This window comes from Rhinopithecus roxellana, chromosome 15, assembly GCF_007565055.1.
Source record: "Rhinopithecus roxellana isolate Shanxi Qingling chromosome 15, ASM756505v1, whole genome shotgun sequence".
Taxonomy (NCBI): Eukaryota; Metazoa; Chordata; class Mammalia; order Primates; family Cercopithecidae; genus Rhinopithecus; species Rhinopithecus roxellana.
The window spans coordinates 104,018,045-104,043,474 of NC_044563.1; the positions used below are offsets into that span (position 1 = coordinate 104,018,045).

Sequence of the window (25,430 nt, forward strand, 5' to 3'; positions counted from 1 at the left end):
CTGCTATAATGGAGTTTCCTTCACATGGAAAAAAAAAAAATTTGAAATGGGGAATGAGTATTTTTTTCTGTTACCATTGAGGGATCGGAGAGACCTACCTAAAAGGAAAAAGGCTCTTTAGAGGTTGCATCAGGATTTTCTTAACCTAGCAGCACACTAAGATAATTTCTCCTGGGTAATGGAGGAAGCCACAGGACTGAGATTCTCCCTGCTTTAAGAAGAAATACTCTAGGCAAAATTTTTCCCACCTTCCTATTAGAAGTCAGATATTTTCAGAATCACAATATAGTCTGTGCTATCACAGAGCAGATGACTATATAGTAGACTACTACCATTTATGTTTTTACTTATTTTTAAACAAAATAAAAACCCATTACAGATAGTAATTTTCAATTTTTGAGGCATACTGTTGAGTTATTCTGTAAAGGGCAGGTGGAGGGAACAGTTTAGGTAGTAAAAGAGCTTAGCTAACTCCTCAGTGTACTTGTCTCAATGGGGATTTGAAACTCTAATTTAATAAACAACCTGTGTACATGGATTTATTTATTGGTAAAAACAAAACCAAGGAAATGTAATGTATTAAAACTATAAAAAGGAATAATAAGCTTGAAGAAAGTAGAATAATGGACTTGGTGCAAGACTATCAACCAAGCCAAGTATCTTTAGAAGGTAGCAGGATTGACTTGATATTCTCCATTAGATGCTGCCTCTGTAATGAATGAACCCTGCTCCTTTCATATTTGTGTTTCATCATTTAAGATTGAAGGTTATTTCATTCCAGAAAAATGTTTGGTTTATTTTGATCATTTTATTTGTTCAAATTTTGATGATTTGTCCTTTTGACTAGACTGGAGCAGTAAAGGCAAAATAATGATAATGATAATAATAATAATAATAATAATAATAATAAATTAGACCATTGTGGCTTCTATAGAGAAAGAGCAAACATCCATATTGACCATGCCACTGTAAATACATATTACAAGGAATAATTAATCATTGAAAACAAAACTGGGTTACTATCTGGAAGGTAATATCTATACTTGATATTATTTGGCATAGATGAGTATAGTAACGTTTAGAAATTGTTTATTATCAATGTTCTCAGATATGTCTTTCAAGAATACCAAAGGTCTACTAGACTGATCAATATTTTTAATTTGACACTCAAAACTTATACCTCTGGAAGCTAATATGTAAGCTTAAATGTATGGTTATATGTCTAAAGGCTCTGATCCTGCCTGTGTTCACTTTGAAAGGAAGAGACTACTCCTTGCTAGCAGGTTACTGCTGCTGCAGAGAATATGGACTTCTGCTCTCTAAACGACGAGTCTGATTTCTGTCATCTTTCCCCTTAAGAATGTAATGGGAATACTTTAGATTTAAAATAAGCTGCTCCCTACCTTTAAACAAACAAACAAAAAAAGTAGCATACTGGTGTAACTTGGTAATGAGTGGCAAAAACCATATGTGAACTAATGAAACCATGAAGGAAGTAAAGTTAATATAGTAATTGAGAAGATGATCTCAGGAAGGAACATGTAGGATGGACCAAGAGACGTGCAGAGAGATGTTTCAGTATCTCTAGGAAAGACATAGAATGGCATAGAATGGCATGGGTTTCAGGAAGTATAATCACAAATGCCTACATTGAGGAACTTGCCTGCATGGCTACAATTGTCAGTGAAGTATGAATTCATGAAAAACAGGACAGATATGTAATTTATTGTCAGCTCTAGAATTTCAAGCTAGAGCATCCTTTTGCTAAGATTTCAGTCTGGATACTAAGTTATACTTAGATCCTGTGGAAAGTACAACCCATTATGCAAAGGGACATCTAACCCTAGAAAATTAAAATACTGTGCTGAAACAAGAATGAGGAATAATAAGGAAATGGAAAGACTAGGACTGCTGTGAATGAACCAAATCCAAGAATGCTTTGCAAAACAGCAATATTTAAAAAAGGAATAAAGTGGTCCTAAGTCAGTAGGATGTCCTGCTCCTAAAAAAAAAAAAATATTACAAACCCTAATTTAGGACCTTTACTGAAGACCCCAGAATTTCCCCAGATTAAGTTCAATAAAAGAGGTTTGCATCATTGAATTTTAGTAAACATTAGTTGAATAAATGATTAGTTAGATTAATTATGAATGTATGAGATTATTTTCCAAAATATACATTTGCTCATCTAATTTAGAATGAGTAAATCCTAGTTTTCTCCTTTTTCCCCATATTCCCACAGCCTTTATAACATTTTTTTTTAGCATATTAGGGAACTAAATTTTTTGTTTTGTTTTGTTTTGTTTTGTTTTTGAGACGGAGTCTCGCTCTGTCGCCCAGGCTGGAGTGCAGTGGCCGGATCTCAGCTCACTGCAAGCTCCGCCTCCCGGGTTTACACCATTCTCCTGCCTCAGCCTCCCGAGTAGCTGGGACTACAGGCGCCTGCCACCTCACCCGGCTAGTTTTATGTATTTTTTTAGTAGAGACGGGGTTTCACCGTGTTAGCCAGAATGGTCTCGATCTCCTGACCTCGTGATCCGCCCGTCTCGGCCTCCCAAAGTGCTGGGACTAAATTTTTTTAAAAACCAGGTAACTTAAGAGAGAGCTATATAGATCCCCAATAGGTCTATCCTAAAAAGTTTATCTCAGAAGTTCAAGGCTATCTGGTTTCCTGGCACCCATAAATCACAGCTTAACCAAATCACATCATAGTGAAAGCATTCTAAGTTTAATTTTGCCTTGAGATTTATGAAGCTTCTAATGATATTTACAGTCATGCATTTGATAAATGCATAATGAGTTCTGTAGAATGTTTGGATATTCGGAGAAATTTTCCAAGAACCCTTTGTGAAAATTTATTAAACTCCTAGAGATCAGAAAATACAACCACTCATTTGATTAACTATCATAACTCTTCATTTTCTGTTGCCTATAAGCATTGTCATGCAGATTTTTTGTCCTATCTGAATTTACACTAATAGGGTTTGGCCATATCCCCACTGATGTTTACTTCTGTCTTCTTTTTGCTAGTAGAGGGACTGAGAATTGTTGTCCTCCAAAAGGTCAGTAACTGATTAACTGGACAAAGCAACAGATTGGAACACGTAAAGTTCCAAATAGCCTGTCAGGTTTCTGATTCATTCACAAAAAGTAAACATCTACATGAGTAAGTTGTGGTGGCTGTTACTTTAGGATTGACATTTTTATTTAGCGACAAATAGAGTTCTACTTATTTCTGAAAGCATATCTGTAAATTGAATTTCCCCAATGTCTATAATGAGTTACATAATTTCAAGTAAAACAACATTATTGCCTCCAATCTAAAGAGAACTGAAAGAATATTTGCTATTATCACATCTGTGCGAATTTTTTGATAAAAAATGCATAGACTTTTTCCAGTTTGGGATGTCTCTGAAATTTGGCTATATTGGTAGTGGCTAAAATAGTTATTAGATCTAACTCATAGAGTTCTTGCTAATAGAACAAACACGCCCACATTCCCATGATTCGGTCCTGGTTAACAAATCTGTACACCGTAAATCTAATGTAGCCCTACTCAGGGAGATTGTAAGCTCTATGGGATGCCTCCTCATTGCTCTTTAAATTTAAAACCAAATGAAAACATCCTGTAGTTGGTAAGAGTTTAGAGAAAGAGCATTTTTATAAACTGCTGTTCAGTGTATAATTTGCTATAACCCTTTCAGAGACCTATATGGTATGTGATTCAAATGTCTTTAAAATGTGACACTTCCTTTTCTAAGATTGCAAATAAATCAGTGGATAAATGAAGACATATCTACAGGCATGATCATTAGAGTATTGTAAGCAGTTGCAATATATGGGAAACAACTTAAAAAACTAAAACTAGAGTGTGTCATATAGTTTATTGATATAATGAAACACTATTACAGTGTTTCACAATGCTGCTGCTGCTCTAAATGTATAGCTATGGGAATATATTTATAATATTAATTTTAAATTTCTGATTATAAGAAATTATGTAAATGTGACATCAGTAATTTTATATATTACATATATCAGGCATTTATATGTGTAGAAAAATATCTAGATAATAGTATTATTTGGGGGTAACATTTCCTTGTTTTAAAACAAGAAATAGACATGTAAGTACATAAACTAGGAGAATACAATAAATTGCAAACTAAGCAAAAGCTATTTAAAGGATAAAAATGACCTCTTCCTCCTCTAAAACACACCCACATGCACACACACATGCCACCGCTTTATAATCCGTATTGGGTTTTTTAATTGTTTCATTTTTTCCTGTCTGTGCAGTATTTTTTTTCAGCTTTGTTTAACTGACATAATAATTGCACATATTTTGGGAGTATATGGTGATATTGCAATACAGATAATATATATTTATTAGCATATTAATCACCTCATCTCTTTATTATTTCTTTGTGTTGAAGCATTCAATATCCTCTTTTTAGCTCTAAAACACTATATAGTATATTTTTGTTAACTAGAGTTGTCCGATAGTGACACAGATCACAAGAAATTATTCCTCTTTCTAGCTTTAATTTTGTATCCTTTAACAAATCTCTCCCCATCTCTGTTTCCCCTACACTTCCCAGACTCTAGTATCTTCTGTTCTACTTTTTACTATTATGAGATCAACTCTTTTTAGCTTCTACATATGAGTGAGAACATGTGGTATTTAACTTTCCATTCCTGGCTTATTTCACATAACATAATGTCCTCCAGTTCTATTGATAATGCTGCAAATGACAGGATTTCACTCTTTTTTATGGCTGAATAGTATTTTATTGAGTATATATACTGTATTTCGGTTATCTATTCATCTGTTTTTGGGCACCTGGGTTGAATCCATACCTTGGCTGTTGCGAATAGTGATGCAATAAGCAAGGGAATGTAGATGTCTTTTATGCTGATTTCCTCTCCTTTGGATAAATGCACAGTAATGTGATTGCTGGATCACATGGTAGTTCTGTTTGTAGTTTTTTGAGGAATGTTCATATTTTTCTTCATGGTGGTTATACGTGTTTACAATTCCAACAGTGTGTAAGAGTTCCCTTTTCTCTAGATCCTCACTAGCATTTGTTTTTTTGTTTTTCCTTTGCGATAATAGCCATCCTAACTGGGGTGATGATAATTCACTTCGGTTTTAATTGGCATTTCCCTGATGATTAGTGAGGTTGAACATTTTTTCATATATTTTTGGCCATTTGTATGCCTTCTATTGAAAAATGTCTATTCGGATCATTGAGTCATTTTTTTAAAAATCAGATAGTTTACTTTATTTTTGTTTTTGTCTTCTGTTTTTTATTTATTTTTTATTCTTCACTGTCAGGATGTTTGAGTTCTTTTTATATTCTGATTATTAATCCTCTGTCAGATAAATAGTTTGCAACTTATTTCTCCCATTCTGTAGGTTGTCTTTTCATTCTGTTCATTGTTTTCTTGGCTATGCAGAAGCTTTTAGTTTTATGTAATCCCATTGTTTTCTTGGCTGTGCAGAAGCTTTTAGTTTTATGTAATCCCATTGTTTTCTTGGCTGTGCAGAAGCTTTTAGTTTTATGTAATCCCATTTATTTGTTTTTGTTTTTGTTGCCCATGCTGTTGAGGTCTTACTCATAAAATGTTTTCCCAGACCAATGTGCTAAAGAATTTCCCCACTATGGACAGGGTACGGTGGCTCACACCTGTAATCCCAGCACTTTGGGAGGCCAAGGAGGGTGGATCACGAAGTCAGGAGATCAAGACCATCCTGGCTAACAGGAAAAACCCGTCTCTACTAAAAATACAAAAATACAAAAAAAAAAAAAAAAAAAAAAAAAAAAAAAAGAGCCGGGCGTGGTGGCAGGCGTCTGTAGTCCCAGCTACTCAGGAGGCTGAGGCAGGAGAATGGCGTAAACCCAGGAGGCGGAGCTTGCAGTGAGCGGAGATCCGGCTACTGCACTCCAGCCTCGGCGACTGAGCGAGACTCCATCTCAAAAAAAAAAAAAAAAGAATTTCCCCCCCATGTTTTCTTTTAATTGTTTCATAGTTTGGGGTCTTACATTTAGGGCTTTGAGCCATTTGAGTAGATTTTTGTGTATTTAAAACTCTAGTTTTGTGCTTCTGCATATGGATATCCAGTTTACCTAGCATCATTAACTCAACAGATAGCCCTTCCTCCAATGTACGTTGTTGGCACCTTTGTCAAGAGTCAGTTGGCTATCGATATGTGAATTAATTTCTGAGTTCTCTATTCTGTTCCACTGGTCCTGTGAATTTATCATGTTTTCATGTTATCATGACTCCTCTGCCTTAATCTGTAACAGTGCTAATAACTCTTGCCTGTTGTTGTAAGTCACAGAATTGAAGGGCTGCAACAGCCAGCAACATGGTAAAAGGCCTGGGAGGAGGTGAGGAGTAAAAACTAACATAAACAAATCTGTTTGATCAATTACAAATAGGACAAAACAAAAAAAGTGTGAGATGTAATGTCCAGAGGTGGAGATTGAAAAGAGACTTTGAAGATGGTGAAAGGGAAAGGCACATCATTTATTTGCCATTCACCAGTAAAGTAAAGCTAAGACCACTTCCGGTGTGGTAGACATTTGGGTCTCAGTGAAAGGAGTGGATGAGTGGCAAAAATGATGGACTTAGAATTCTGCAAGCCTGTAAAGTGCAAAATAGAGGGCACCTGGTCAGTGAAGGTATCAAGGTGTTGCCTGGGAGAGCTTGAGCCCTCATGTAACTGCTGTCCAAACTCTGGAAGCAATTAAATGCTCAAATAAATGTCCTTCAAGTTAAGCTGACTACATTTTCATCCAGATTGTTGACACTATCCTTCTGCTAGACTATTGGAACCATGACCACATTGTATTCATGGAGTAGTTAGTATCCGAGAGGTAAAGGAAAATCCTTTTGCAAATAAGACTAAGGAACCCCTCAGTAGCTCTGGATTCTCTTGAATTTACCTTTTAGCATTCTTGGATAAAACTGGGTTGGTGCTGTGAAGGGTTGGGAATCCCTTTTTAAAAAGTGATTTTTTCATATATTTTGGCATCTGTTCATGGAATAGTTTATCTAACCCAGTCTACTTATCAATACCACCATCCTAAAAATAATGGCAGCTAATAATAAACGATGTGAATAAATTCCCATGCATATGGCTGGAACTAAGCTCCTTTACATGAATTATCTCCTGGAGTCACAGCACCCTTTTCACCTTTACTTCAAAGAAGGAGGAAGACAAAAGCTAAATAACTTACTTGTTCAAGATCATTCAAATAGAAAGGAGGTAGGAATGGGATGAAAATCTAGGCAATATGATTCAAATCTTCTCAAGCATTGGTGGCTCTATTGTTTATTTATGGTTACTGTTATCGATTAAGGTAGCAATAGTAATTCACAGAAACTGACAGAAAGTATAACCAAGCAAGAGTTTCACGCAACTCAGAATTTAAATTTTTCAACTTTTTTTTTTTTTTAATATCAACAGAAGGGAGTTGGTGAGTTAGAACTCCATTGTTCATCTTGTGTTCTCCTTTGGCCTTAACCCAAGGAATAAATCTATGATAAATAACAAGACATAAGTGAACTCCATAGCTTTAAGACACTGAGACATACAAAATCATAAAGCATTGTAATGTACATGAAAGGGGAAAAGTTTTTTTTTTTTTTTTTTTTTTTTTTTGAGACAGTCTTGCTCTGTTGCCAGGCTGGAGTGTGTGGCATGATCTCAGCTCACTGCAACTTCCACCACCAGGGTTCAAGCAATTCTCCTGCCTCAGCCTCCTAAGTAGCTGGGACTACAGGCACATGTTACCATGCCCAGCTAATTTTTGTATTTTTAGTAGAGACAGAGTTTCACCAAGTTGACCAGGATGGTCACGATCTCTTGACCTTGTGATTCACCCATCTCGGCCTCGCAAAGTGCTGGGATTACAGGTGTGAGCCACTGGGCCCAGTCGGAAAAGCACATTTTCAGTATGGTGCATTTGGCAAATGGCAACGTTTTGAAAAACAAAGATGAAATAAAAATTACCTGCTAAATCTCAGCTATTGTACAGCATATTTCATCTGAGAATACTTAAAAATAAAATGCCCAAGAAGGCGAACTATTAAAACTTCTATTTGTAAGTGATCTTATTTTCTCTGTGTGCAGAAAGATATTTTCTTTCCATGTTGTCATTGTCCTCATTGAGCACTCACTCATTAAGTACAAGTTTATTGAACATGTACATTATACCACAAAACTAGGCACTAGGGTTACCCAGGAGAGTAAATGGTGTCTTCTGTGAAGGGAAAGAAAGACAGGCCCTGAGAGCTTAATATCTTAATAGTATGGTAGAGATAAGAGGAACAGATGCACATTAACATAAAGATATATACGCTTGCCCATATACGCATATGCTATCTTGCCACACTGCAGGAGAGAAATATCAATCACACTGAGGATATTAACAGAATGTCTGGGTGGCTTCCGCCTTGATCACAGAAGATTTTATGGATGAGTTGAGTTTTGAAAAGTTTTGGAAAAAAAAAAATAAAGTATGGTTGCACAGAATATAGAGACATTTTCTGTTTTGGCAGAGATAATGACACAAAGAATCTAAGGAATCCTCAGTATCTTTAAAAACTATAATTTGAATTAAGAACCACCTCAGGTGAGCCATACAGTATATCACATTCAGAATTAATGCATATGATTTTCAAAATATTTTCAAATGGACCCTAAACAAAACAAAACTCTTTGGATTCTTCTTTAGGACTCAGTCTTTGGAAATGAGATAATATATAGTTATTATGCTTAATTCTAATAAATAAAGTAAACCAAAGTCCTTTTAAAGGCTTTGACTTTAAATCAAACCGGCATACAGTCAGCATTGAAAATTAGTTTTCAAACTTAAAAAACATATTACTTCTCTCATCCTTGAATTCTTTATTGAGGAGGTGAGATGGTTGTTGTGAGTTAATGCATATAAGAGCGTAGCACAGTGTCTGTCACATAGTAAGTGCTCATTAAATGTAAGCTAGACTAGTGCTTCTTTTTGTTTCTTTAATAGAGATGACTGGAGGATACGGCACACAAATCATGCATGTACTGATTGATGCACAATGATAGAAAGGTCTGTTTTTGCTTCAATAAAATAGGTTTATTGATGTTACTATAGCCTATAAATCATGGCAAGCAATGTGGTACAATGATGAATAAGATAGACTGCTACCTGGAAGGGCATCAGAGTCTGTTAGGGCCCATTTTCAACTAACCACAATAGCTACTTGGGGGTTCTGATTCATTCTTTATTTACCTATAAATTCCTAAGAAATTCAGGGACCTCAAAAGCACTTTCCTTTCATAAGAAAGCATTTCAAAATGTCTCTAGCACATTGTTGTATTGAAGCATTGTTGTACTTTTGAAAATATGTTCCAATTTATAAAATACTTTTACCCTCTTCACAATATGATCTTCATGATTATTCATGAAGTAAGAATAGGGCTGCAGGAAATAAATGGAGAAGCAGGGGGATGATTGGAGGAAACTGATACTTCACGGACTTAAATGACTCTCCCAAGCTAACGGAGTTAGTGAGTAAGAAGGCAGTACTTTCTTCTGCATTAGGTTGCTTCCATATAGGATGAGCGAGTCACCTGTTATTCCCCAACTCCAGGTAGGGCCAGGAGGAGGGAAGAAAATGGGCCTTTGGCATGCTTCCCCAGAATTTTCAGCATCCCTCTTCAACCATCCTTTCCCTGCTCTAGTCAAATATATCTTCTTGCTGCTCCTGGGGGCCTGAGCAGCCATTAAGATCACACTTTTGGTAGGGCATGGGGGCTCTTGCCTGTAATTCCAGCATTTTGGGAGGTCGAGGAAGGTGGATCACTTAAGCTCAGGAGTTCGAGACCAGCCTGGGCTACATGGTGAAACCCCATCTCTACAAAAAATACAAAAAATTAGCTGGATGTGGTAACACACACCTGCAGTCCCAGCTACTTGGGAGGTTGAGGTGGAATGATCACTTGAGTTGTAGAAGTGGAGGTTGCAGTGAGCTGAGATCGTGCAATTGCACTCCAGAAACAGAGGAAGATTCTGTCTCAGAAAAATAAAAACACTTCTGCTCCTTTCTTCTCCACCCCATTCACTCAAAAATATTCCACCCGGTAATAATAATAACTGAAATGAAATATGGTATACTCGTATAATGCAATGTTATTTGGCAATAAAATGGAATGAAATACTGATATGTGGTATGGCATAGATGAACCTTGAAAACATTATGCTGAGTGAAAGAAGCCAGACACACAAGACCACACATGGTATGATTCCATTTATATAAAATATTGAATATGAATATGATATGGATATAGAACTATATCAATCTGAATATACAATAAGCAAATCTATAGAAATAGAAAGTAGATTAGCGTTTACTGATGGCAGGGTGAGGGCTTGGGAATGACTGCTAATGGGTACAAAGTTACTTTCTTGGATGATAAAATATTCTAAAATGACACTGTGGTGATGGTTGCATAACTGTGAATATGCTACAGTACAGCCTGCATTGGTGTGAACAGACTATTAAGGGTGACTCTGGTGATGGCTCAGAAGGAGTGGAAGTGAGCTGTAAAGAAAGTTCCATACTTCTTAGAGAATACCTATATGATCATGAACGGAATGTTGATAGAAATATGGGTGGTTTCAGCAGCCCATTCTGATGATTCATATGCATGTACATTTTATTGGCTCATGTAACCAGAGTAGCTTCAGGTATGACTAGATCTAGATGTTTAATACCTAATAAGCTGATACATGGAATCTGTCACTCTTAATCTACTTCCCTCGCTGCTGACATTTTTCTCGGGCTGGTTTTCGTATGTGGTGGCAATGAAATTCCCAAACTGCGGATTCACATTCCATCATTTTGGCCACCTCAGTGGATCAAGGGTTTCTCCCTTCTTATAGTCCATGAAAAAAAAGTTTGTGGTTGGCTTGTCTTGAGTCATTTGCCCAGCAATTATGTTATCTGACAGTTTAAGGTATTTGTCCTCCTACCTTTCTCTTATAAGGACCTTTATAATTACATTGGACTCACCAGATCATCCAGGATAATCTCCCATCTCAAAATATGTGACTTAACCATACCTGCAAGGTCCCTTTTGCCATGTACGAGACATAGCCACAGGTTCCAGAGATTCAAATATGGACATTTTTGGGGGATTGAGGGGAGGCATTATTCAATGTAACATATTTACAGTGCTATGAAGTGTTAACGCTGGATCTTTAATCCATGTTTCCCAAATTGAAGATCAGTTTCTCTTCTACTTTATCACAACTGCATCATACATCAGTGGCCATGCATAAGCTTGGCTAGATTTCAAACTCTCAGGGAAAAGAGAATTACACCTGCCATAGCAAACAACTATATGTGTGTTGGGGGAGAAAGTGTGATTGTTTTCTGAAACCACAGGAAGAGATGGGGGGGAAAAAGGTTCAGTTTCAGTGCCGTCACTCCACACTAGCAGTGCCTCCTTGGCTCTCTTTTTTGATTAATAAAGCAATAATGTAGATTTGCTTGTACCTCCTTTATTTGATAAATTCTGTTTCTAGCAAAAGAATACAAATTCCATCAGCAGGCAAATCACTTAATAGTTTTCAAATGACAACTATAATTCTTTCTCAGCTGTTCCTACATGTGCAAAGAGAAACAGAGAATTAAGGCAGTTGCATGAATAATTTGAACAATAAACCTCTATTGGCTCAATTATCTATTTCAACAAGCATCTGGAGATAAGTTTAATTTTGTGTTCTCTAACTTTTTTTTAGTTTACTTTAACGTTTTTAGTCATTGCCTTATAATAAGCCATTTATTTCTTTTGTGCCCTAAATAAAATTTAACAAACATTTAATGAGCAACTAATAGATGCCAGCAACTGTACTCATTTCGCTGGTGGCTAAAAAGACAGAAAACAATGAATCTCATTCTCATGCAGTTTTCAGTTTCAACAGGAGAGATGATACAATTATATACATAACTATACAACGTGGCAGAACAAAAATGACATTTGAAAGTATTTAGAGGGAGAAATATCATGCAGTTGGAAAGAATTAGGGGAAACTTCCCCTAGGAAAAGAATTTTAGAGGATGGATAGGCATTTGCAAGGCAGAAGCTGGGTTAGAGAGTGTTGCAGTAGAGAGAGCTACACAGGCAAAGCGGCAGGACAATCCAGGACTAATCTTGGGAGCCTCAAGTATGTTGATATGCTGGGGAATAGGGAACGTGCAAATTTCTCCCAATCATTGAAAGAAAGAAAGGGACACTTTACATCCAGTATTTAAAACTATCTAATGTACGCATCCCAACACCCTAGCAGTTTTCATAGGGTGGTGGGGAGGAGAGGATTAGTTCACTGTAGACATTTTGATTGTCATAATGGGGGGGTGAGGAGGTGGAATGGGGAAGAGAGGATGCTACTGCCATCTAGTGGGTAGCGGCTAGGAATGCTGCTAAACAACCTACAGGACCTAGGGCATCTCCCCAAGCAAAAAAAAAAAAAAAAAAAAAAAAAAAAAAAACATAGATAGATATTAGACAGATAGATAGATAGATAAATAGATAGATAGATGACTTGAAATAGCAAGTGTGCCACAGATAAAAAAAAAAAACATGATAAACTTGTGAGGTTGAACTATAATTTTCACTTATTTTATAGATGAGGAATTGAGATCTTTTGAGATTTCATAGCACGTCTTACTCAAGATCATTAAACAGTGAATGGCAGTACAAGCTTAGGGACATGTTATAAATGGTAATGAATGAGGATATCAGCATGTAGCTAATGAGAGTCTCTGAATGTGGGCGTGGCAATCATTGGAGCTACAGTGAAATGACAGTGCACATGAAGTGCTGAGCACAGCGCCTGGCACAGAGTAAGCACTCAATAAGTGGACCATGCTGTTTGCATGACAGCTGGTGCTTTTGGCTGTGTATTAGCCATGGGTGGGTTGGATTGGGGCAGGATGGGAAGAGTGCTCAGGGTCTGAACTGGAATGAAAGCAGGTAGAGTATAAAGGAAGGGACACATGCCATACACTTTGCCCATGGGAGAACAAAAGAACCTGGCAGATAAATGAATGTGTGGGTGTGTATCGGGGACAGTTTTGAAGGTGACTCTGGTTTTGAACATGAGAAACTAATTTTCACCTCACTACCTTGAAGTGAGCAGCTGCTGTGTTAGGAATTATTAGACTTATTTAAAACAGGCAAACTGAGACACAGAAAGGGAAAGACACGGAAAGGGAAAGTTCAAGGTCACACCATATTTTGAGATTTCTTTTGACAGTTTGGAAGAGAAAAAGGCTGACCTTTTTAAAGATACAGTAACTAAATTTTTATAGGAAAGATAAGGACAAAATGACATTTTCCTTAATATACTTCCAAAAAATAGTTTTAACATTAATGTTGCTATACATTTATATTGATGAAAATAACTTTAAACTCTAGTCAGGCAGTGTGGCTGAATGGCACAGGTAGAGACACCAAGGAAGAGTTGCTCAAAGAGAATGGGCCAAAGTTCTGTTTTGTTGGTCACATTTGCTACATTATTAAGGGAGAGACAGAAAACAACCTGGTTGGTCAAGTAACCACATGTAGAAGACAGAACCCATAGTAACGCCCAACTTGCTATCATACATTTGTTAATAATAGCAAATATGACTAATAATTGAGTGCTTATTGGATGCCAGCAACTGTGCTAACTATTCTTCTGCATTACTTCATATTAATCTTTGTAATTCTGTAGAACAGGTGTAACCAGTTATTGATGAGGTCTTTGAGGGTTAGAGAGGTTAAATAACTTACCAAAGTCACACAGCTAGGACATAAGGGAGCCAATACTCAAACTTCTGGTGCTGGGCTTAAGAGCCCAGACTTTTATCCAATGTTATCTATGTATGGCTAGAAGTTAAGAACATACGTTCTTCCTTTTTTCATATTTGACAAATGTAAATAAAACTGGATACATGGTCATCATTCAATTAAGACCTACTTAGGAGTGACCCGAGAATATTTGCCACAGAAACAGCATGTTGCCTTCTCAAATCTCTACCTCTACTTCTTATCAATATTATGCAGTTGATTTCCAGATCTAACTTTTACCATTTAGCTATTCATTCAAAAATTTGAATCCTGCACTTGCTCTGTGCTTGCTGCCATTCTATGAGTGGAGTATATGCCATGAACAGGAAAGTAAGGTCTGTACTCTCATGGACAACACATTTCAGCAGAGGTAGACAACTCCACCCGTAAAAACAGACATCAGATAAGGGCTTTGCAGAAAATGTAAATGTTGCAAGAGACATGGGGTAGCTACTTGAGTTGCTTGAGAGGGATGACCTCTCTTAGAAGATCAAAAAGATCAGTGCCTGCAAAGAGCAGAGGGGAATGTCCTAGGCAGAGAAAACAGCTAGGGCCACGGCCCTATTCGAGCACCAGAAAAATGTCCATATGCCTGGAGAGGCCAGTGCAAGGGCAGGAAATGTGGGATAAGGTTGATGCCTATAATACCAGCACTTTGGGAGGCCGAGGTGGGCAGATCACGAGGTCAGGAGATTGAGACCATCCTGGCTAACACAGTGAAACCCCATCTCTACTAAAAATACAAAAAATTAGCTGGACATGGTGGCATGCACTTGTAATCCTAGCTACTTGGGAGGCTGAGGCAGGAGTGCTCAGGATCTGAACTGGAGTGAAAGCAGGAGAATCTCTTGAACCCAGGAGGCGGAGGTTGCAGTGAGTCCAGATTGCGCCGCTGCACTGCAGCCTGGGCGACAGAGCAAGACTCTGTCTCAAAAATAAAATAAAATAAAATAAAATAAAATAAAATAAAATAAAAAAGGTTGAAAGTCTAAAAGAAGTTCAGAATTTGAAGCCAGGTAAAGGAGGATTTTATAAGTCAATACAAAGTATTTTAATTTTATTTCTGGTACAATGAGATTCCTTTGAATGAATCTTACCCTCTTTCACTAGACTTTCTTGTCTAAACGGGTAGCTTCTGAGGTAGAGAAGAAGTTAAAGATACTAAGAAAAACTAATTTTACCTTGACTTTATCAGTTAATATTTCATATGAATAAAAGAGAGTGAGAAAAACCCCAAACTCTTTCAGTAGCTTCATTTATATCTGAAAGGTGTGTTTTTTGACACTTCAATCAGTTGGTGCCATTAATCTACATATTATGTTACCAGAAGCTATGTTTCTTTTTGACTTTCCTTTTCTTTTGATTCTTCTCAGTAAATCAATTCATGTCATTTTCATTTGAAATCCAGTGGCATTTAACTGTACAGGCACTTAGAGGTACCCTCCTATGACTTGAAACTTAATTTAATTGCATTACTTATCAGCAGCACCTTAAGGAAAAAGAGCTAGGACTTCCAGGGCCCTCAATATCTCCAAATTACACGTGGAAAATGACTTGATACAGGTCTGTAGGTCTCTATGGAGGGAGCTTCTGAAATAGTTGACTTTGGTGAATGATGTTGGCAATTTGGCTCCTAACATTTTCCAATGTTGTATTTTACTGCAAAAGGAACGTTTGAGCAAGTATTTGTAAGATGTCATCAATTTCACTTTAGAATTTGGCTTTTGAAAAGGCTGCACTTGGAAACTTTTGGGAGCATTTCCTGCAATTATGGTTTAAGACAACTGGTTTGTTTTATGAAATGTTGAACAATGTCAATCACATTGCTCTGTTGATCTACCTGAAAGCACTTCGTCATGCAGCAATATTCCAATAAAAGCATAAAATCTAAAAGCCCAAAGGTCTCTCAAAGACCATCAGTCTACTGAGGCCCAGACTTTAACACTTTTTATGTCCTTAAAGTGAACATACAAGTGACTCAGTACAGTGCTTTCAACTTTTCTTTTGTCAGATATTTGCATTTTAAAACAAAACTAAATGAAAGAAAAAAATGTTTTAATTGTAAAATTATAAGAATTAATCACAAATTGAAGATTTTTGCTTTAAATTCAAGTAATTAATAGGGCAATCCCACTATAATGCCCTACTCTTCTCATGTAGCTATAGTAGAAATTTAAGCAGGGACAACGTCTAGGAACTGCTAATCTAATATAAGCTTGCCTCAAAGGACTAACCACACGTGCAGCCTATGCTTGAGCTACTCCAGTGGCAGGAACATCACCACCTTATAAGGAAGCCCATCCCATGTTCATAGAGCATTATTTTGAGGGAGTACTTCGTTACATTGATTGAGAGTTATCTATAGCCTCCAAATAGAATATCACACATGCACACACTCACACATACACACAAACACAACAAATATGCAAATTAATAAAACTTTGTAGATTCTAACACTTGACATTTCTTATACCCACCTTTCTCTCTCCAACTCCAGATCTTCTGCCTTTGTTTAGATCCTTGTAACCTCCAAGCTTCCCAATTTCTCTCTGGTTTCCAGTTGTTCTTTTCTGATTCATCTGCATACTGCCTCTGGGATAACTTTTGCAGACCCCAAACTTATCACATCACTTCTTAATAGCCCTCAGTGATGTTCCTTTACCTTTCCAAAAAACTCCCCAAAAAGAAAAAATAATAATTATTGATCTGGCTGTTATATGCAGGTTCATTTCTTGGCATTTTATCTTCTTTCCTGCCACACATTTCCCTTACGTTCCAGCCTTAAAGCATTTGCAGTTCTCCTAAAGCACAATGAACGTTTGTCAGATTCAAACTGAGGTCTATGAAATTCCAGACTTGCTGTTCTTGGCTTGACTCCATGCTGTTTTCTTGGATCAAGCATATACCCTTTCTAAATATACAGTAATCTTTTACAAAAATATAAGTGTGTCTGGCAAATGATGAAAAGTCACTAAAGCATTGCTAAGTCATAGTATATGCAGAACCCACTGAAATTAATATTCAATAAATATTTGCTCGTTCAATAAATAAATGGATTGAATTGGATAGTACTAAAGTGTCAGCACCTATGTACAAATTATTTCATTTAGTATCATTCTTTCTGGAGAAAGGAACTGCTCGAGGCTGAGGCCTTGGGCTATTATAAAGGAATTTTTAAAAAACACAGAAAGAAAGGATGGGCCTCTTCAAAGAAACTTTGTTCCAATAATCATAATTTTAGCATTCTTTAACCATAGAGGTAAAAGAAACACAACTGACAGTATGAGCAGTGAAAAATCCCTGTAGCCTTTTTAATGTAACCCCTAAAATAAGAACAATAACAAAAAATTGTGGAAACATTCATAAGAATTAAAGTAAGAAATTGAAATTCGATGTGGCATAATTGTTATCCTAGTGAAAATGCGAACTTCCATAATTATTCTTAAAATTTCACTAGAAATCTTTTTCTTTCTTTTTTTTTTTTATTGTCAGAATATAACTCTTCTATGACAGTGGGGAGTTGCGTATCTTTTTTTTTTTTTAATTATACTTTAAGTTCTAGGGTACATGTGCATAACGTGCAGGTTTGTTACATATGTATACTTGTGCCATGTTGGTGTGCTGCACCCATCAACTCGTCAGCACCCATCAATTCATCATTTATATGAAGTATAACTCCCAATGCAATCCCTCCCCCTTCCCCCCTCCCCATGATAGGCCCCGGTGTGTGATGTTCCCCTTCCCGAGTCCAAGTGATCTCATTGTTCAGTTCCCACCTATGAGTGAGAACATGCGGTGTTTGGTTTTCTGTTTTTGTGATAGTTTGCTAAGAATGATGGTTTCCAGCTGCATCCATGTCCCTACAAAGGACGCAAACTCATCCTTTTTTATGGCTGCATAATATTCCATGGTGTATATGTGCCACATTTTCTTAATCCAGTCTGTCACTGATGGACATTTGGGTTGATTCCAAGTCTTTGCTATTGTGAATAGTGCCGCAATAAACATACGTGTGCATGTGTCTCTATAGCAGCATGAACTCATTTTAGAAATCTTTTTCAAGATTGTCAATCGAAAGTTGTGGCAAAAATGTCAAACACTCGCGTAACAGTCACCCTGTGTTCACTCTGTGCAATGAGACCACAAATCTGGGACATACCTCACAGTCTTAGCCACAAGCATATTTATTTTATCTCTTATTGCCCCTATAAAATTAACAAGGTTTTTGATGGATTAAGAAGATTTGTGTAGTGAATCAAAGGATTTCTAAGCCCCTTCCATTTTGAAAGTATTTCTTTATACATACTTATTTTCATTTTCTGAGGCATTATTTTATTCAGGTGATAAAGGTGTTTCCATTTTCAGTGTCAATACCATAAATGATTTTTTCACAAATCTACAGCATCCACTAGAAAGTCATTTTTGTCCTTAAGAATGTGTATATTAGAGACCTGGACATTTAAAAATGCAAATTGTTTAACATTATTTGAATCATGAGCGACTAAATCAGCTGGAGGCCTGGAACCACAGATGTGCTAAATGAATCTTCAATGTGAAGAGAACTCAATTTTGAAATCTATGCCTTCATCTTCTGAAAGCACAATAGTAACACAGTGGGGAAAACAAGGCTATGATTTCTTGAATCTGTACTGCATGGCTGATGCTAAAATAAAGTGACATTCTTTAGAAATTGTTTAGTATCAAGTGCTGATTTAGCTGGATAAAATGCAGCTGTCTTCCCAAATTACACAACTGGATTCACACCATCTCCTAATTCCTGGTGGAGTTTTAAAGATACCTTTATAGGCAATTTTATTCCCAGTGCAAAGATTCCTAATTTAGGCAGTACAAAAATACCACCACATAGTATCTATACACAAGTACCTTCTCCCTTAGAAACATTTAATAAAGGAGATTGTGTTTTTAAAGTGATTGGGTCACCATTTAGAAAGGATGTGTAAAAGATAGTTGAAGGCCATTCAGAAGTGGTTGCCAAATTGTCATACCATTGTTTCTTTCAGCTTTCTTCTTATTGCTTTAAGTCACTCCTCAAATTTGTCATGTTGCCTCATGTGGTCTGAAAAAGGGAGAATTATCTATCAACATGCTCCCCTTCACCAATGCCCTTCCTCCCCAAGCTTTAGTGATTGATATCCTCCTAGGAAGGTATCAATGGGTAGGTAACCCTCCATATCTGTGGGTTTCCCATCTATGGATTCAACCAATCGCAGATCAAAAACCTTCCAGAGAGCATGGTGCAGTGCTCACACCTGTCCTAGCTCTTCTGGAGACTGAGGTAAGAGAATCACTTGAGCCCGGGAGTTCCAGGCTGTAGTGAGCCAGGATTGTACAACTGCATTCTAGCCTGGGCAACAGAGCTAGACTCTGCCTCTTAAGAAATAAAAATTCACAAAGTTTCAACAAGCAAACTTTGAATTTGCCAAGTGCTAAGTACTACATTGAATCCTGAAGAATGAAGTGATGTGTAGGCATTGTATTAGGATTGCATTAGGTAAGTAATCTATATATGCTTTAAAATATATGTGAGACTGTCCACAGATTACATGCAAATACTATACTCTTTTATATAAGGGATTGAGCGTCCTCAGATTTTGCAGTCTGCTGGGGTCCTGGAATCAATTCCCCACAGATACAGAGGAATGACTGCATTTCAAAAGCTGTACTCTTTGGATCTCTACATGGCATCTAATAGTTCATCCCCTCAATCATAGCTGAGTTTGTAAGTTAGTTAAGCTTTAACTCCGTTAATCTTCGGGTAACAAATTAATTTTTCTTAGAATGCATTTTGTTCTTTGTCCTCTGGCTGCCATATGGGCAGTTCTGCAATCATCAATTACATTCACATTCATGAAGCCTTGAACACATTAGCGTTTCTGATATGGTTTGGATCTGTGTCCTCACCGAGTCTCATGAGTCTCATGTCAAATTGTAATCCCTAATGTTGGAGGTGGGACCAGAAGGGATGTGACTGGATCATGTAGGCAGATTTATCATGAATGGTTTAGCACCATTCCCTTTGGTGCTTTCCTCACATTAGTGAATTCTTGTGACATCTTGTTGTTTAAAAGTCAGTAGCACTTCCCCTTTCTCTCTCTCTTGCTCCTGCTCCCACCATGTTCACACACTGCCTTCCACCATGAATTTAAGCTCCCTGAGGCCTCCCCAGAAGCATATGCTCCATGCTTCCTGTAGAGCAGAACCATGAGCCAATTCAACTTCTTTTCTTATCAATAACCCAGTGTCAAGTATTTGGTATAGCCATGTAAGAACAGCCTAATACAGTTTCTATTTGTGAAGTCCTCTTGGTCTGGCCCCACATTGAGGTAGCTACTGTCTCCTGTGCCTTCCACCCCCAGCTCTTTACACTTCTGTAAAATTCTGACCATATTACTCACCATTGATTGTAATGAGCATAGCTACTATCTATCCATGTTCCTCCCCCAACCAAGTGGACAGTTCATTCATCTAGTCAATCAAAATTTATTAAGAGGTCAAAGGACCAGGCACTGTGTTAAGCAACATGGGTCCCAATACATGTCAAAATAACTAGTTCTTCATTTAATTGGCTATTCAAGTATTTTTCCCGTTCATGTTAGCTATTTTAAGAACTATTTTTGTGTTTAAACTATGAATCTTTTTCTATACATTACAAATAGTTGTTTTCAATGTTGTGGTTTCTTGTCATTGTACATATGGAACAGATTTTCCTTTTAATGTTTGTTCTTTTAAACTTTTCTCTTGTCTACTTTCCTTTTTCACAAGCTAACTGGTATTAGAGAGGAGATAGAATAGGTAAGAAGAAAGATGAATGGCAGAGTCCACAGAGGAACCCGATAGTGGTCTCTCTAAAGTAATAAAGAGAAATGTGTACACTCTCTTTGGCACACATCTGTGAGCCATTCCTGAGACAGCATCGACAGGTGCTATCAGGAAAGTAAAGGTAACAGAGGAGTTAGTGATGACTTCCATAATACTTGGCACATAACTGGAGATTATTATAAATATGTTGAAATAAGTGAATGATTAGATGGTCGCTAATGTGGGCAATTTTCTTTCCAGCAAACCCCAGTAATTACTAAGGACGTTTGTTATTCATAAGGGAGAGAGGTTGTAGTTGATTGCAATGATCACTCTGATTCTCCACTTGATTTCCTTTTACATAACTTTGCAGTAACCTCCTGATATGGGGTCTGGCTCTGTGTCCCCACCCAAATCTCATCTTGAATTGTAATCCAAATTGTAATCCCCATGTGTTGGGGGAGGGACCTCACGGGAGGTGATTGGATCATGGGAGCATTTTCCCCCATGCTGTTTTCAAAATAGTGAATGAGTTATCAGGAGATCTGCTGATTTTGCAAGGCAGTTTTACCTGCTCTTGCTAGCACTCTGTCCCCTTGCCACCATGTAAGATGTGCTTCTTCCCCTTCTGCCATAATTGTAAGTTTCCTGAGCCCTCCCCAGCCATGCAGAACTGTGAGTCAATTAAACCCCTTTTCTTTATAAATTACCCTGTCTTGGGTATATCTTTATAGAAAATGTGAAAACAGACTAATACCTCTCCACTTGAAGGTGGAATGACCTGCCCTATTCCTTGACAATGCACTCAACTAAGTGATTTTCTTTGGCCAATGGGAAGTTAGCTGATACTATTCACAAAGAAGCCTGAAAAGGTACTCATGATCTTTTGCTTGCTCTCTTGGATTTCTGCCATTGCCAAGAAATATGCTTGGTCCAAGCTGAAGGAGAGAGAGAGACGTATGTGGAGTGGAGCCCAGTTGCACCAATGACCATAGCTGAGACCATTCTAGATCAGCAAGCAGTTAACACAGCCAAGATCAAGAAGAGCCACTTAACCAATTTCTGACCAGCCTTTAGAGTCATGAGAAATAATAAATGATTGTTGTTTTCAGCTATTAAGATTTCAAATGGTTTATTGTGCATTCATTGCTGTTTCAAAAGTTATACTTCATTGATGAAATCATCTTATTTGGTGGCATCTTCTCTTAGTTTTTCTATTTTAATAATTATGATAAGTATCTCATTGTTTTAGAATTTTGTGCACCACAGCGAAAAGAATAATGGGGTAAGAGACAAAAAAAAGTAGATCTTTCCATTTCCTAAAGAGCATCATCTTATATATTTACTCACTCAACGGTGTGCAAAGCATTAGAAATAAAATGCTCTTGTGAAATCAATCATGGTTTGGAGCTTGGGGGGTGGACATAGACATGGGCACATCATTTCTATCCATCACAATAAGTAATAGTAGGCAATATGTGTTATAACCACAACCTCCGAGATGAAATAACCTGTGTTACAATCTTGCCCCTATCACTTCCTAGCTAGGCACCCTTATTTAACCTCAACTCCAATTTCATCAGTGGCACCTACTTCATAAGACTGCTGGAAGGATTGCATGAGTTGAAATCTGCAACATACATAGAGACATGCTTGACACTCACAAGCTCTCATTAAATGCTAGTTATTAAAACAAATGTTAAAAAGTATGAGAGAACAGAAAATAAGACTATATGGGATGAGGGCTCAGTGGAGGAATAGCCACCGGGATGGGGTGTGGGGGCGGAACTTGAAAAAAGAAGCAGAAATTTGTACATCAGTATTTAGGACTTTAGGATCTTTTATCTATATTTCAAGAAATAAAGAATAGAGGATTATTAGGATATCTTCTAGTTCCAAAATATAATATCTATAGAATATTATCTAATGTAACATGTTTAGTAAACTCCCACTGAGTACTGAATTTTAAAGTCAAAGTAGTTTCGAAAAAGTAAGTTGTTTTAATGAAATTAATTCACATGTCATTATGTATGACTATACAGGCAAGCTTGATATGATTATCCCAGAGGATATTCTGGTCCCTGTGTAATACTACTGGAAGTGAAAAGAGAATATTTATTTCCAGGATTTATAACACAGAACAAAGACACAAATTTTAAGTATGTATTGTGCTTCAATAGAGTTGCCTACAGCCTGTAAAATCAATAAACACAATAGACACAGTCACTTTTTTATTTTTAAGCAAAGTTACTGAATTTGTTCTATTTGCTATTTTGTATTTCTGATTACAAGATGCTGTCCCCTGCTGTTTGCTAAAGATTACACCGGCTATAGTCATGAACATACAGTGAAATAAGATAACAGTTTTGTGTAATGACTCACATCTACAAATCAGAGAAGAACAGAAGTAGAAATCTGCATGTCCATAGAACAAATCTAGCATGCTAGCACTGTGCCTCCTCTTCTCCCAAGCCATGTCATTTCAATAAGTGTTTTGTCCTCTCCGTGCTTTTGGTAACTAGATGGGCTAATAGGGAGGGTGATGGCATAATATTATTTCTTCTAAAAGAGCTTTTATAAAAATTTCTACTTGAACACATCCTCTGTCATTGTTAATAGTACCTGGCAACCTCTACTGCATAAATATCTGTAATTATGGTTTTTCAGCAACAATTTGGTTTGCATGCATACTTTCATGACAGTTAACTTGTTTACTACTTACTCCAATCCTCTTTGAGTAAGGTCGTTCAGAGACAAATGTGGTATTGCCATCCTCTGAAAGGGTTACAAATTCATGCCTGGCATTCAGGGCAGAAAATGACAGCCTGCATGCTGATAACTGACATACAGGTGTTCCCCATGTTACCAAAACCTAGATGTTATCGCAAAACTGGAAGAATTAGCATTGTGTAGATCTGGGTTCAAATTTTGGCTGTGTCATTTACCAAGTTTGTGACTTTAAGCTTCGTTTTTCCATCTTCCAAATCTCTCAGGGTGTTGTTTTGAGTATTAAATAAGGTTATATACATATGAGAAGTGTAACAGAAAACCACGCCATATGGATTGTCAGTAATGACTGGCTCAATCTAAATCTAAAAATGAAAGCCACGTGACAAATTCAGGGTCATATCGTGTGAATGAGTCAATGATGTAGGTAAAGATACTGTAGCTGCTGAAGGGGAAGGTTAACAGGAGAGGGAAGCTGTTCTGTTTTCCCTTTTGGCCAAATAGCACTTATCTGTCCCTGCTGCTTTGCCTAATAGATTAATTCATTCTGACAGTATTAAAGATTCTGGTAGATAGCTAATAATCAGTTCTGAAAAAAACAAATCATTGGCCTTCCTTTGCTGTCAAAATCCCTAAAAAGAAAATTTTCATTTCAAATGGCTTCTAGCTTACTTCAGAATCGGAAGATAGACTCCTTTGAAGCTATCTAGTACAGCTAGTGAATGTACTTTTTAATCGTTTATTAGTGGATAAACTATAAATGGCATATAAGGGTAAAAGCTTCAAAACACAAATTAAAGTCAACTGCTCACTAGTGTTTTGAATCAATCAATACAGCATTCATTTAAAAATAGAAGCAATGCCACTAACCCTCAAAAAATTCACATTTTGATGTAATTCATAACATCAAAGCTCTCCAAAAAGATGGAGAAATTACAATAAATCACAATCCATGTGCAAGGAAAAGTCTTTCCCCTTGCATGTACTGACATCTGAGAGGCATGTTACAGTATGCTCTTAGTACACAAAGAACATTACAGATGTAATTTTTTTTTTTTAACTCTAAGCAAGGAAATACCATGTACTATCATGGGAACAGAAAAGAAAAAAATAGCATTTTGTATAAATTTGGATATGCCTCTGATATTCTCTTAATAAATCTTTTCCCATTTCTGTTTGAGGTTACCTTCCATTATGATTTACTAACTTTCTTTAAAACTGTTTTTAAACCAAGTACATATTCTGTTCTCTCAAAAATAAAGAAAACCAGCACAAAGATCATTACTTAGGGCATATAAAACAGAGGAACAGACCGGGCGCGGTGGCTCAAGCCTGTAATCCCAGCACTTTGGGTGGCTGAAACGGGCGGATCACGAGGTCAGGAGATCGAGACCATCCTGGCTAACATGATGAAACCCCGTCTCTACTAAAAATACAAAAAACTAGCCGGGCGAGGTGACGGGCGCCTGTAGTCCCAGCTACTCCGGAGGCTGAGGCAGGAGAATGGGGTAAACCCGGGAGGCGGAGCTTGCAGTGAGCTGAGATCCAGCCACTGCACTCCAGCCTGGGCGACAGAGCAAGACTCCGTCTCAAAAAAAAAAAAAAAAAAAACAGAGGAACATTTATTTAATCTATTCCATATATATATATATATACATATATATATAGTATTTTAAATTATCATTCCTAATTTCATTTATTCATATCTCAAGGTTACCTACATAAATGACAAAAAGTGAATGTCCATAGGTTACTGAAGGGGCCTTATGAAAATTATACATTGGAGAAAGAAACCAATATAAATATAATATTAATAACTATTTTGTTGGCCCAGTCCCTCTAAGGAGACCCAGTGAATTCGAAATGTGCCAACTATTTCTCTAATACGAGTTGATGGAAAAGTCCACATCCTCGAGCAGGGGATGTTGGAATTGAGTTGTCAAGCTGTCCTGGATGCCTTGTACAAACTGAACAGGCCAATTTACTGCAA

The 25,430-nt window shown here is 37.1% G+C and overlaps 1 protein-coding gene across 2 annotated transcripts in view; it reads left to right on the top strand.

The window, feature by feature from the left end:
• LRRC4C (leucine rich repeat containing 4C) overlaps positions 1–25,430 on the top strand; it is a 1,344,784-nt gene that overhangs the window by 1,136,153 nt on the left and 183,201 nt on the right. The gene's annotated exons all lie outside the window — the stretch shown is intronic.